The 13,282-nt window shown below is 41.7% G+C and overlaps 1 protein-coding gene across 4 annotated transcripts in view; it reads left to right on the top strand.

Annotated features, from left to right (window-relative positions):
• Nucleotides 1-13,282, top strand: part of LDLRAD4 (low density lipoprotein receptor class A domain containing 4) — a 405,759-nt gene that overhangs the window by 110,118 nt on the left and 282,359 nt on the right. For 2 of the 4 annotated variants that reach the window (XM_069468562.1, XM_069468558.1), the window contains exon 1: nt 12,178-12,442. The exons of 1 other annotated variant lie outside the window; for it this stretch is intronic. The gene's annotated coding sequence lies outside the window, so the exon portion shown is untranslated. Of the gene's footprint in view, nt 1-11,261; nt 11,290-12,177; nt 12,443-13,282 lie in introns of those variants that run through there. One more of the 4 variants, XM_069468560.1, reaches the window with a different exon arrangement.

The raw sequence follows: 13,282 nt of genomic DNA, 5'->3' as shown, positions 1-13,282 counted from the left end.
TAGCTCCACTAACCTTCGTGGGTATAAGTGTGTATTTTTTGGGAAAGGTTCTGAGATGATTTACTGAGTAAGTTTGTATCGAGCACTTTCTCTGTGTGAAGAACAGAGGCAGGAATGGGAGGGGGAGGAGCAGCCTTGTGGGCTGGGGTGGTGGCTTCCAGCCTGAGTGCACGCGTGGTGCGCTACGGGCGCACAGGTGGGGCGGGGAGGCTGGCTGGGGCCCCAGCTGAAGGCCCAGCACCTTGAGTCCCTGCTGCAAAGTGAGACTTGCAATCATGGGTGTGGCTGTCCTGGGGAGGCTGATGGCAGAGCTCTGAGCCAGCGAGGAAGGCCAAGGGCAAGACTCGAAGAAGAGGAGATTGGGAGAGTACACCAGGCCTGCGACATGGAGACAGAGGGCTGTGGTCAGCACTCCACCCAGCCCACACTGTAGAGGCACAGGCTCCTCCCTTGCCCTGCACACCAGTCTCCTCCTATGTGGGCACTTGGGGACCCGGGGATTCCAGCTCCTCGCTTCTTGTCTGCTTCTCTGCTCATGACTGGCCACCTCCCTTCCACTCCAGAGGCCCACAGGTGGGCAGATCTGAAGGTCTTTGCAAGCTTGTCTTACTGGGGACGTCTCTCGTGCTCAGCTCTGTGGAGAACTCACCTATCTCGAAACTGCCATGTGCTTCGGAGCCGACCTCATTTCCTCATCGGTAAAACAGGGACAGCGACACATATGTCACAAGGTCATATGTGGTTAAATGGGGCCAAGTGCTTGTCCAAGTGCAACCCAGCAGGTGCTTAGGTAAAGGTGGACATCGTATGATCATTGCCGTTATCAGTGTCATCAGTAAACTGCTTCTGTTACTGAGCAGCAGTGGGCTCGCTGCTTGGCATGCGGAGAAACCAATATTATGGCACCAGGCTTTGAGGAAAGAAAAGTTTTATTGCAAGTTGACCAGCAAGGACACAGGAGGCAACCTGGAATCTGTTTCTCCCATCTGGAGTCTGGGGTAAGTTTCATGGGTAAAGGAAAGCAGGCTGGTATGTGGAAGTGCTGACAGGGCAGCTTCTGACTGGAAGAATCAAACAGGACCACTTACGGCAAGGTATAGTAAGGGGTCCCGATGTTGGACATTGCTGGGCTCGGGCCCCTTACTTTTGAAAGTGGTTCAGCACTCAGCTTCCAGCCAGTTGGTGTTTTGGTTCCATGGTGGGGGTCTGGCTTTTGTTCCAGGTGTTATTTGAGGTTGAATTTTTCTTTTCTGAGCATGTTCTGGCTGCCTGACTTACAGCTTCTTGGCTTTGTGCCTGTGAGACAGCTGGACACCCTGTTATCTTATCAACAGAGCACGGCCAGTTAAGGCTGGTCCGGTGGTTGTGCTTCCCTGGCCTCTGGTTCTCCCTTGACTTATCAGGGATCCTCCTCGGTGCTTGTTCCTAGAAGTCAGCGTCTTGTCCTGGGCCCGTTGCTTTTCCGTGTGACTGCGTCTGCGGGCTGAGGACGCCACTGCAGAGCCTTCCCTCCGGGCTTCTGATTGGTTATCCGTTGTCTTCTGAACAAATGACGACGGTGGTAACAAGGATGGTGATTGTGCCACTTTTCTAAGCATTTTTTAGGTATTAATCCCGGAGTTCTCCCCATGGCGGTGTGAGGTCATTCTCTCCAGCACGGCATCTGCCCGCAAGTGACAGTAAGTGCAGGAGGCACTGAGGGACACGGCGCTGCTGAAATGAAGGCAGAAAGTTCAAGTCGTGGACGAGCAGCAGCAGCACGGGGGGAAAGGTTAGAACTGGACAAGGACTGGCCGAGAAACCGCCGCCGGAGCGGCCAAACGGAGCTGTTGTTGAAGAGCACAGTTCAGGGAAGTCTCTCAAATCAAAGCAGATTTCAAGGAAGTTGGAAGGAGCAGTTGGAAAGGAAGTGGAGAGATTTCCATATGGTGCATGTATTTTATTTTTCTTAATTAAATATTTTGATGTTCAATGGAAGTGGTACTGGATGGTCTAGCAGGATGAAGCAAAGTTTGTTTCTAAAGATAGAGGGACTTGAGCTCACTTTTAAAGAGAAGGGAAGCGGCCATTGAATTATGAGAACCTGGAGATGCTGGAAACTGGATCTGAACAGGCCCAGGGACCCAAGGACCAAGGGACACCCTAGAGAGGCAGAGTGTCCTCCTGCTCATGGCCTCGATGGGTGCTGATGTGCCGACGTCGCCAGTGAGTCCAGCGTTTGGTGGCTCTCCCACCTCGCTTTAGCTGTCATCGCAGCACTCTGGGGTGTTGTCCTTATCCCATTTACAAGGGGACCTTTGCATTTATCGAGCATCTACTTTGCATCAGGCACGGGGCCATCTCCTGTGATCTTCGTAATAATCGTAGATATGTTATGGCGTTCATTTTTGCCCTCAACTTTTAATATGTGCCTTTTTGTCAAGTGGCTCAATATCACACAAAAGATATTTCTTGAAAAATTCCCCTCCTGTCCCTATTCTCTATCCATCCAGTTCTCCGACTCCCAAATATTTAACCATTTTTATTATTTTCTTGTGTGTACTTCCCCAAATTTTAAGCATATAAAATCAAATATGAAAATATGTTATTATTTACCTTTTATGTCCAAATTATAGATTCTATATACTGTTTTCTACCTTCCTTTATTTCAGTTTATCTTAGAAATCTGTACATGTCAATTCACAGAGAGCAGCCTCATTCTTGTTTTTGTGTTTTTACAGCTGCATGGTTTTGACTGGATTGAATAGATATACCAAGATTTCTGTTTACTCAGTATCATATAAATAAAATGTTTGAGTCATTTCTTGTCACCTTGTATTACAAATGGGGCTGAAATTAAACAACCTTATATAAACATATTTTCCCGAATGTGAACATGCATTTGTTAAAGATAGCATATGCAGTTGCAATTTTGAGTAATTATTACCAATGCTCCTCCTTAGGGCTGTACCAGTTCATGTAATCATCACCAATATGCTACAGTCCTGTTTCTCTACATCTTTACCAACAGAGTATGTTATCATTTTTTTAAAAAGATTTCTGTCAATCTACTAGGTAAAAAAATGTAATAAAGTCATTTTAATTTGCATTTCTTTTATTATAAGTGAGACTGAATATCTTTCCACATGTTTATAAGAGTTATTTGTATTTCCTTTTCTTGAACTATTTGTTCATACTCTTTTCATATTCTCTCCTGGCTCACTGGCCGTCCTGCAGACCGTGTAGACAATCCATCGGCCTGTGCCAGTCTTTCCTTCCTGCCTGCTGGAGTGAGCCCTGTGGTTAGGGAGGGTCTTTCAGAGTTACCAAGGAGTTCTCCCATTTGTTGTTCTGTTACTTTAGGACTTCTGTTTTTTAAACAAAACAAAACATTTGAGTCTTTTATCCTTGAAATTTATCCTGCTATGGTGTGAGTTACTGATGCGTTTTTTCCCCCCCAGCTGGTTAACTTAGTTCCAGTATAATTTATTGCATGATTCATCTTTTACTCACTGCTCTGAAACGTTGCCTTTATTGCACACTAAATTCCTGTTTGTATTTAGGTCTAGTTTGGGACTCTTTATTCTAATTAACTGGTCTGTCTCTCTATTCTTTTAATTATTATTTTTTAAATTAACCTATCCATTTTTGAGGCTTTACACATGTATTAATATCTGTTATGGCTTCCCACTAGCCTCCAATTTCCTCGGGTATACTTTTTTGTTAATTTTTCCATTTATACCTTTAGAATCAAGTTTATCTAGTTTTTAAAAAGTGATATTTTTTTTGGCCGGGCGCGGTGGCTCACGCCTGTAATCCTAGCACTCTGGGAGGCCGAGGTGGGCGGATTGTTTGAGCTCAGGAGTTCGAGACCAGCCTGAGCAAGAGCGAGACCCCATCTCTACTAAAAATAGAAAGAAATTATATGGACAGCTAAAAATATATATAGAAAAAATTAGCCGGGCATGGTGGTGCATGCCTGTAGTCCCAGCTACTTGGGAGGCTGAGGCAGAAGGATTGCTTGAGCTCAGGAGTTTGAGGTTGCTGTGAGCTAGGCTGACGCCACGGCACTCACTCTAGCCTGGGCAACAGAGTGAGACTCTGTCTCAAAAAAAAAAAAAAAAAAAAAAAGTGATATTTTTTACTGGGATCATGATAAATGTGTGCATTTCAGAGCACTGGCATCCTTCTGGTGCTGAGTCTTCCTGTTGCATCCTGGTGTATCTTCCCCTTTGTTCAAGTCTTCTTTTGGGGCTATCATTTCTAAGTTTTCTGAAGAAAACTTTGTAAATTTTATTGTTGTCTATTCCTGGAAATGTAATCTTTTTTTTTTTTTTTTTTTTTTTGCTACTGTAAACAGAATCTGGTTATTTATAGCCTATAGTCATTATTTGCAAATAGCTGTCTGTGATATCGGAAAATATATATTTGGTCTTCTACCCCATTTTCTGGCATACAACTTCTAAAATCCTTAGAATCTCCATGGTGATGGCTTTTTGTATGCTAATAATGGACTGCTGGCTGGTGGTCCCTAGGTAGCTTCAGGATGGGGTCTGGTCACCAGAAAGACCAAGGCAGGATTAGGGAGCTGGGACTTCTATCCCTACCCCCAACCTCCCACGACGGGAGAGGAGCTGAAGGCTGAGTTGATCACCCATGGCCAGTGGTTTATCAGTCATGCTTCTGGAACAAAGCCTCCATAAAAGCCTGGAAGGACTGGCTTCCGAGAGCTTCCGGAGCGTTGACTGCCTGGAGGTTCCTGGAGGGTAGTGTGCCCAGAGAGGGCATGGAAGCTCAACGTCCCTTCCCCGTATCTCACCCTATGCACCTCTTCAGCAGTATCCTTTATGATATCGTTTACCATAAACTGGTAAAGGTAAATAGGTGCTTCTTTAAGTTCTGTGAGCTGCTCTGGCAAATGGATTGAACCCAAGGAGGGGGTCATGGGAACCCCAGTTTATAGCCAGGCGGTCAGAAGCACAGATACAAAACCCAAGGCTTGTGATTCGCATCAGAAGTGGAGGGGCAGTCTAGGGATTGGGCCCTCAACCTGTGGGATCCGATGCTATCTCCAGGTAGGCAGTGTCAGAACTGAGTTGAATTAGAGGACACCCAACTGGTGTCCATGGCAGAATGGATTGCATGTTGGTGTATGGGAAAAAACTCCCTATGTATTTGGTTACAGGAGTCTTCTATGTTGATTGTTGTGGTGTGAGAGCAGAGGAAAAGCAGTTTGTGTATTTTTTCCACACCATCATTTTACCTTCTCTTTTCCATGGGAAAAAAGAAACAAAACAATTTCCAATTTCTTTCTGGAACAGTTATCTGATCCCTCTGGCTAGTACCTCCAGCTCAGTGTTAAAATACAATAGTGATGGGAGTATTCATGTCTTTTTCTTAGTCTTGCTTTGGGGTTTCTTTATTAAGCATGATCAATATAATTAATTGTAATAATAAATTTCTGATCTTGAACTATGTTTGCATTTTCTGAATAAACTGCACTTGATCATGTTATACTCTCAGTTGTTGTTAGATTATGCCTGCAATGCTTTATGATTTTTGCATTGAATGTAATATATGAATAGTATACCTTTTGGTTGCTTTCTGTCAGACTTTGATATCAATGTTACATGTGCTTCTGATAAAAAATAGAGGCTGGTTGTCATGGTGGCTCATGCCTATAATCCCAGTGCTTTGGGGGGTCGAGGTGGGAGGATCATTTGAGGCCAGGAGTTTGAGGTTACAGTGAGCTGTGGTCATGCCGCTGCACTCCAACCTGGGCGATCCTGTTTTTACAAAAACAGGGGCTAGTCTGATGGTAGGGGGTTATTAGAACTTATTAATTTTAGTGTTGCTGAAGTTGGTATCCAATACCCCACTGCAAAATTTGACTGGCCAAAAATAAAAAGAAGTTTCTTATTTTCTGTCTTCCGGAGAACGATATTTGACTTTAGAATTAGTAGTAGTTGACTACTCCAGTGAAACTGGCTTGGCACTCTGTGAATGGAGGTAGCTCTTTGACAGTTTTATCTATTTCTTTTTGTTAAAGGCAGTCAGTTCAGATAGCTTTGGTACGATGAGCTTTGGTAAATTATATTTTCCTAGAAACTTCATTCCATCCAGAATTTAAAATTTACTTGTATTGAGGTGAGCAAAATGATCCTTTATGGATTGACTTTTTAAAACAATTGACATTACTTTTTAGAGCAGCTTTAAGTTCACGTCAAAACTGAGCAGCAGCTACAGAAGTTTTGTCACAGACCTCCTGCCCTCACAGAGCACAGCCTCCCCGCCGTCAGCGTCCCGCACGGAGCTGTTCCCTTGTGACAACTGATGAGCTTACGCTGAAACGTCATCACTCAAAGTCCACAGTTACGCTGGGGTGCACTCTTGGTGGTTTACACTCTGTGGGTTCGGACAAATGTATAATGCGTGTTCACCATCACGGCATCGTACAGAGCCCTGCAAATGCTCCGGGGCCCACCTGTTCATCCCGCTCTGCCCACACAGCCCTGCAGCCATTGATTCTCTCACTTTCTTCACAGTTTTCCTTTTCTAGAATGTCATACAGTTGAGTCACACAGTGTGTAGCCTTTCAGAATGGCTTCCCTCTCTTGGCAATATACATTTAAGTTTCCTCCATGTCATTTTATGGCTTCACAGCTCATTTCTTTTTAGTGCTGGATAACATTCCATTATCTGAATGTACCACAGTTGATTTATTTATTGTCCTCCTGAAGGACATCTTGGTTGCTGCCAAGTTTTGGCAAATGTAAATAAAGCTGCTATAAACATCCATGGTTTTTGCACAGATAAAAATTTTCACCTCTTTTGGGTAAATACCAAGGAGCACAATTCCTGGATCATATGCTAAGAGTATGTTTAGTTTTTTAAGAAACTGTTAAACTGTCTTCCAAAGGAACTGTACTGTTTTGCATTCCCACCAGCAGCAAATGAGTCCTCTTGCTCCACATCCTTATCAGCATTTGGTGTTGTCGGTGTTCTGGACTTCGGCCACTCTAATAGGTGTGTAGTGGTATCTCCTTGTTTTAATTTACATTTTCCTGATGACATGTCAAGTGTAGCTCTTTTGATATGCTTATCTGCCAACTGTGTATCTTCTTTGGGGAGGTATTTGTTAAGATCTTGGGCTCATTTTTAAATTGGGTTGTTTGTTTTTTTATTGTTGAATTTTAAGAATTCTTTGTGTCTTTTGAAACTATTTTCTCCCAGTCTTGTCTTCTCATTTTCTTGGCACTATCTTTCACACAGCAGAAATTTTTAATTTTAACAAAGTCCAGCTGATCAATTATTTCTTTCCTGGATCATGCCTTTGGTGCTGAACTTTAAAAGTTGTTTCCATATCCAAGGTCATCTAGGTTTTCTCCTGTGTTATTTTCTGGGAGTTTTATAGTTTTGTATTTTACATTCAGGTCTATGACCTAGAGTTAATTTTTGTGAAGGGTGTAAGGTTCGTGTCAAAATTTGTTTATCTATTTTTGCAGGAGCATATCAAGTTGTTCTGGCACCATTTGTTGGAAAGACTGTCTTTGCTCCCTTATGTGGCCTTTGCTCCTTTGTAAAAGATTAATTGACTATATTTATATCAGTCTATTCCTGGCATATTTATTTTGTTCCCTGGATCTGTTTGTCTCTTCTTTCATCAATCCCACACTGTCTTGGTTACTGTAGTCTATATAGCAGTAAGTCTTTACGTTAGATAGTGCCGGTCCTCTGACTTTGTTCTTCTCCTTCATTGTTGTGTTGGCTCTTCTGGTCTTTTGCTTTTCCATGTAAACTTTAGAATCAATTTGTTGATAGCCACACAATAACTTGCTGGGAATTTGATTGGGATTGCATTGAATCTATAGATGAAGCTGAGAAGAACTGACATCTTGACGATATTGGGTCTTTCTATTCATGAACATGGAATATCTTTCCATTTATTTAGTTTTTCTTTGATTTGTTTCATCAGTTTTGTAGTTTTCATATAGATCTTATACATATTTTGTTAGATTTATATCTATGTATTTCATTTTGAGGGGCTACTAATGTAAATAGCATTATGTTTTTAATTTCATATTCCACTTGTTATTGTTGATACATAGGAAAGTGATTGACTTTTATATATTAACTTTGTATACTACAACCTTGCTGTAATTGCTTATTAGTTCCAGAATTTTGTTAGGCAATCTTGTTATCTGTGAACAAAGACAGTTTTATTTCTTCCTTCCCAATCAGTATACCTTTTATTTCCTTTTCTTGTCTTATTGCATTAGCTAGGACTTACAGTACAATATTGAAAAGTAATGGTGAGAAGGATGTCCTTGCCTTGTTCCTGATCTTAGCAGGAAAGTGCAGTTTCTCAGCCTTAAGTCTGCTGTTAGCTGTAGGTTATTTGTAGTTGCTCTATATCAAGTTTAGGAAGTTCCATCTTCTACTTTTCTGAGAATGGGTTGAATGTGGCTTCTTGGCCTCATCTGAAAATTTTTAAATTGATAAATTTAGCTTATTTACATTATTGATATGACAGTTATGTTTGATCTAAGTTCTGTCACATTTTCTGTTTCCTGTTTTTATAGTGTTCAGGTCTTTTTTATTATATGACATTATTTACTTATGCATAGGTGTTTTGTCTGAGTTCTGTCATACTCTTTTATGTTTTCTGTTTTATAGTTTTTAGAGAAGTCCCTTGGGGACCTACCTGTAATTTATGGTTTTTGGGGATATTTACAAATGCTTGTATTTTTTAGTAGTAACCTTTTTGACTATAACTTTATGAAATACCTTTGCCCCTCCAGTTTATTAGAGGAAAGCTCGTACCATGAGCAAAAGGGTTTAGCACACGTCCCCTTCCTTCTCATCAAATCTCTAGCCTCCCCTGCTCCATTTTAGTTTATCTTATTAGTGTTTATGTTCATACTGTTACATATGCTTATACATATATTGCTGTTTTTCATCACATTTGCGTGGTGTCGTTTGAGTCTTAGCCACTAGGGATAAGGCAACCAGTGATGTTACCCTGTCACTTACCATCTTTCTTGCTCTCTCCCATTGCCCCAGTTTTTGCTGGTTGTATCACTTTACATTGTCACACATTGTAACATTTAGATTCGGTTTATCACCTTAATTGTTACATTTGTTTTAATCTTAGTTGTACAGTTAGATGAATTCAGTTGCTGGTTCTTTTGTCTTTATTTCCCTGATGTCTGTTGGATTCACTGGGGCAACAGTCCCTGAGTGCCTATGTGTTCACAACTGTCTGTGTTCTTTATCCTTTAAAGAATGCCTGGGTGGGTCTGAAATCCTTGGTTCATACTTTATTTGCTGAAGTATTTTAAGTATCTTGGAGAAGTACTTTACTGATTTATGGCATAGAATATTACTGTGAAGAAATATGAAGCCATCTTAATGTATTTCCCCCTTATAGATGATTTAGTTTCTTTCCCTTTTTGCTTAGCTCCCTGTCTTAGTCCATTTAGTGTTGCTATGAATTAATACTTGAGGATGGGTAATTTATATAGGAAAGAGGTTTATTTGAGTCAGTTCTGTAGGCTGTGCAAGAAGCATGGTGCTGGCATCTGCTCAGGTTCTGGTGAGGGACTCAGGCTGCGTCCACTTGAGGTGGGCGGGGAAGGGGAGCGGCATGTGCAGAGATCACATGGTGAGCGGGCGAGCGAGGCTGCAAGACAGAGGGGAGCAGCTGCCAGGCTCTTTTTTTTTTTTTTTTTTTTTTTTTTACAACTGTGTCTTAAGGAAACTAATAGAGAGAGAACTCACTCATCCTTTCCCAGGGAGGACATTAATCTGTTTATGAGGGATCTGCCCCCATGACCCAAATACCTCCCACTAGGCCCCACCTTCAATGTTGGGGATCAAATTTCAACATGAGTTTGGGGGGTCAAATATCCAAACCATAGCACTACCTCAAGGAGTTGTTCCTTATTTTTAAAATGAAATTCAGTAAGTCCAGTTTTACTAGGACATGCCTGGTTGTTGACTCATCCGGGTCCGTGTTTCTTGCCACGTGGGATGCCCTTGGTGCCCTGTCAACGTATAGACTGAAGTCTCCTTGTATTCAGGACAATTTTCTTGAATAATTTCTTTAAATATTTGTTTCATTCCATTGTTTGTTTTTATTCTGTAGGGATTCCAATTATGCACAGGTTGAATCTCATTTGCTATTCTTCAAAACCTATTGTTTTTCTCCCCAGCCCTTCGTAACTCTTCCTTTAGTTCAGTTTTGTTTTCTTGGCCTTTCTAATGCATCTCCTCTACCCCTTCCTTTGGTTTCTGCAGTATCTACCCTGTCTCATGCTCATGAAATTCACCTTCATTTCTGTGGCTTTTCTTCCCCTAGAAATGTTCCCTTTTCTGCTTTCCTCTAGCCCATATTTCAACCCTTCCTTTTTCTCACCATTTCTTCCTTGAGATCTTATATTGGTCACAATTTTCATCTGTGCACTAGCAACATGCTAGGGGAGTGTTCTTTGTCTTGTGGCGCGTTTTGTGGTTTTCTTTCACATTTTTTCATGGAATAATTTTTTATTGCTTTTCCAATTCCTTTCTTGTTACTCGTCATGGAGTGAGTTGGGTTTTCCAGGAGCGGCTCTTTCAGGAGGCATAGTGCAATGGAGAGGTGTCCGGGATCGCATTTCAGCCTTCGCATCCCAGACCTCCCTCCATCTCTGAGGCATCGGAGGTAGGTCTGTTTCCCACAAGTATGATCCATCTACGAGACTTTTCAAACAGTTTCATCTCTTCTGATTCTTTGACACAATGTAGGTCCTAGAGGGCTTCTGCCCCAGCTCCACTTGCACCAGTTCTTGTAGTTACTGTTGCAAGCGTGGAAGGGTTGGGTGTCCTTCACCTTCAAGTAGGCTTTTGCTGGTGGCACTTGAGATCTTTCATTTCTCTTCTTTGCTTTCCTCTTTGCAAGTTCTGCCTAATCTCAGCCACCCCTGGGGTTTTTATAGGCATTTTGAATTGTGTAGATTATATCTCTCTTCTAGTTTCATGGAAAATGGAGTTTGAAAATTCCATGAAACTCTTTTCATTGTCTGTTTGCTTTTCTTTGACATCCAGAGGAGAAGGAAAATGTTGTGTGTCCATTTTTGCAGATAAGGAAAGTAATTTCACAAAAGTTAAATATTAATGACTTGATTGCCGTTACCTAGCGAAAGGCAGAGTGGAGATTCAGACTGGGTTTAAAAGCTCGTGCTCCCTCTGTGCCGTGGTGTTTCTTCCATGCTGGAGACATGGTCACAGCAGACAGCACTTGCACAGTCAGGGCCACTTCAGTCTTGTCAGGTATTTGTTACAGAGGTAGATGGGTCTAGGTAGCAAGTTATGGTCACAGAAAGTTTTTGAACCTTCCATTAGTGGAACAATAAGAACTTCTTGACCATCTATAGCTCCAGGTTCCCTCCCTTCACCCCTATTTTTCTCCTTCCATTCTTTTCTTTCTACTGTAACCCAAGGAGGGGTCTCTAGGTGTACAAGGCTGTGTTCTCATCTGTTCTCTTTCTTGCAGCTCCTCTGAGCGTAGTTGTTGTTCCACATCCCCAGCATTTTTGCTCTATTCTCCTATGATTGCTGCTGTTCAGAATGGCGACCACTGATGCGTGTTCTCCCTTTGTTCTGTTTGAGGCAGGGGTCCCCAACCCGTGGTGAGTTGCATAATTATTTCATTATATATGGCAATGTAATCATGATAAAAATAAAGTGCATAATAAATGCAATGTGCTTGAATCATCCTGAAACCATTCCCCCCACCTGGTGCATGGAAAATTGTCTTGGAAAACAGTCCCTGGTGCCAAAAAGGGTGGGTGGGGACCGCTGGTTTAAGGTGTCCTCCAGTCAGGCACTCTGTGGGGGCGAAGGACAAGTGGGTAAAATCAGGTTTATTTTCTTATCCTCTCTGGTTTCCCAAGTTTGTAGTGGTTGAGCTTCCCGAAACAGAGAGATGTGAAAACAGTACCTGCTGTTTTTGACCCTGACCGCGGCGGTGCCCTCCTTGAACGTAGCGTTGGTGGATCTGTTTGTGAATGTTTCTGAGTGTAAAGGTCACTGTCACGCATCTGTTTACTCTGCGAAGATAAGGTTCTGGTGAAAATAGAGTCGAAGAGTGCCATGTTCTCCATCTTTGCATTTCTGTGAAGGACACAGTTTAGTTTCCAAAAATTACTGGTGCTTATCCTCCGTATGGAAAAATAAAACTCATCTGCTAGCGCTGAAGAGCATCGCAGGGTCAGACGTAGTTGTTTGAATGTATGAGTCCTGCACACAAACTCTGGCGTGTGTGTGTGTGTGTGTGTGTGTGTGTGTTTGCGCGCGCGTTGTTTGTTTGTTTTTAGCTGGGTAGATTCGTGGGAGACTCAGGGTGGAGAAGAGAGAGAGAGAGAAGGGGACGGTGTTTTAAAATGATGCTTTCCGTGGACTTTCTCCTCTGACGAGGACAACGGTGAGTCTGGGGGAGTTGTTTTTTTCCTGTTTGGGGGTGGGAGGAGGGAACAGACAAAATATTCTTAAAAAATTCATAAAATGGTTTACATTTTAATTTATGCTTGATTTATATCTGTGAAATGGAATTTGAGCAAAGTGGCAACATATTTTGGTAGAGAAATGGAAGTATTTGGTAGTTTCATTTCTCACATTTTAGGGACTACGTTCCATTGTAGCTTGAGAATGGCATTCACTGGTTGAAATAATGGCTTTTCAAAAGCTAATGCGTTATATAGTGAACACATATCTCTTTAGGTCTGTTTTTCTTTTGTAGTATATCTATTTCTTAAGCCTTGTGTCCCTTTCATATGTAAAGGTAAAGAGTTAGCATAAAAATGTAAATAAAACTTTATATAGTCAGAATAGGCACACTACCACAGGGTAATGCTGATACTCTTTTTTTAAAGCAATAAAATAAAAAGGGTTTTTCTTTTATTATAGAGAAGGTAATAAAAGATTATTAAGAACATTTTAAAAAGAGACATAATTAATTTTAAAAAGGAAATAAAAATTGCTTAATCTTACTTCCTAGAGATAGCCATTATTAATGTTTTTTCTTATTGTGGTGGAATATACATACTATTAAAATTTACAATTTTAACGTCTGTAAGTATACAGCTTTGTGACATTAAGTACATTTACATTTACATTGTACAACCATCACCACCCTCTGTCCCCAAACTCTTTTCATCTTCCCAAACTGAAACTCTGTACCCATTAGACACTAAGCCCTGGTTTCTCCCTCCCCTCAGCCCATGGCAACCGCCATTCTACTTTCTGTCCCTATGCATTTAACTAC

Source organism: Eulemur rufifrons, chromosome 5 (assembly GCF_041146395.1).
Source record: "Eulemur rufifrons isolate Redbay chromosome 5, OSU_ERuf_1, whole genome shotgun sequence".
Lineage (NCBI taxonomy): Eukaryota > Metazoa > Chordata > Mammalia > Primates > Lemuridae > Eulemur > Eulemur rufifrons.
This window is presented reverse-complemented; position numbering and strand designations above follow the sequence as displayed.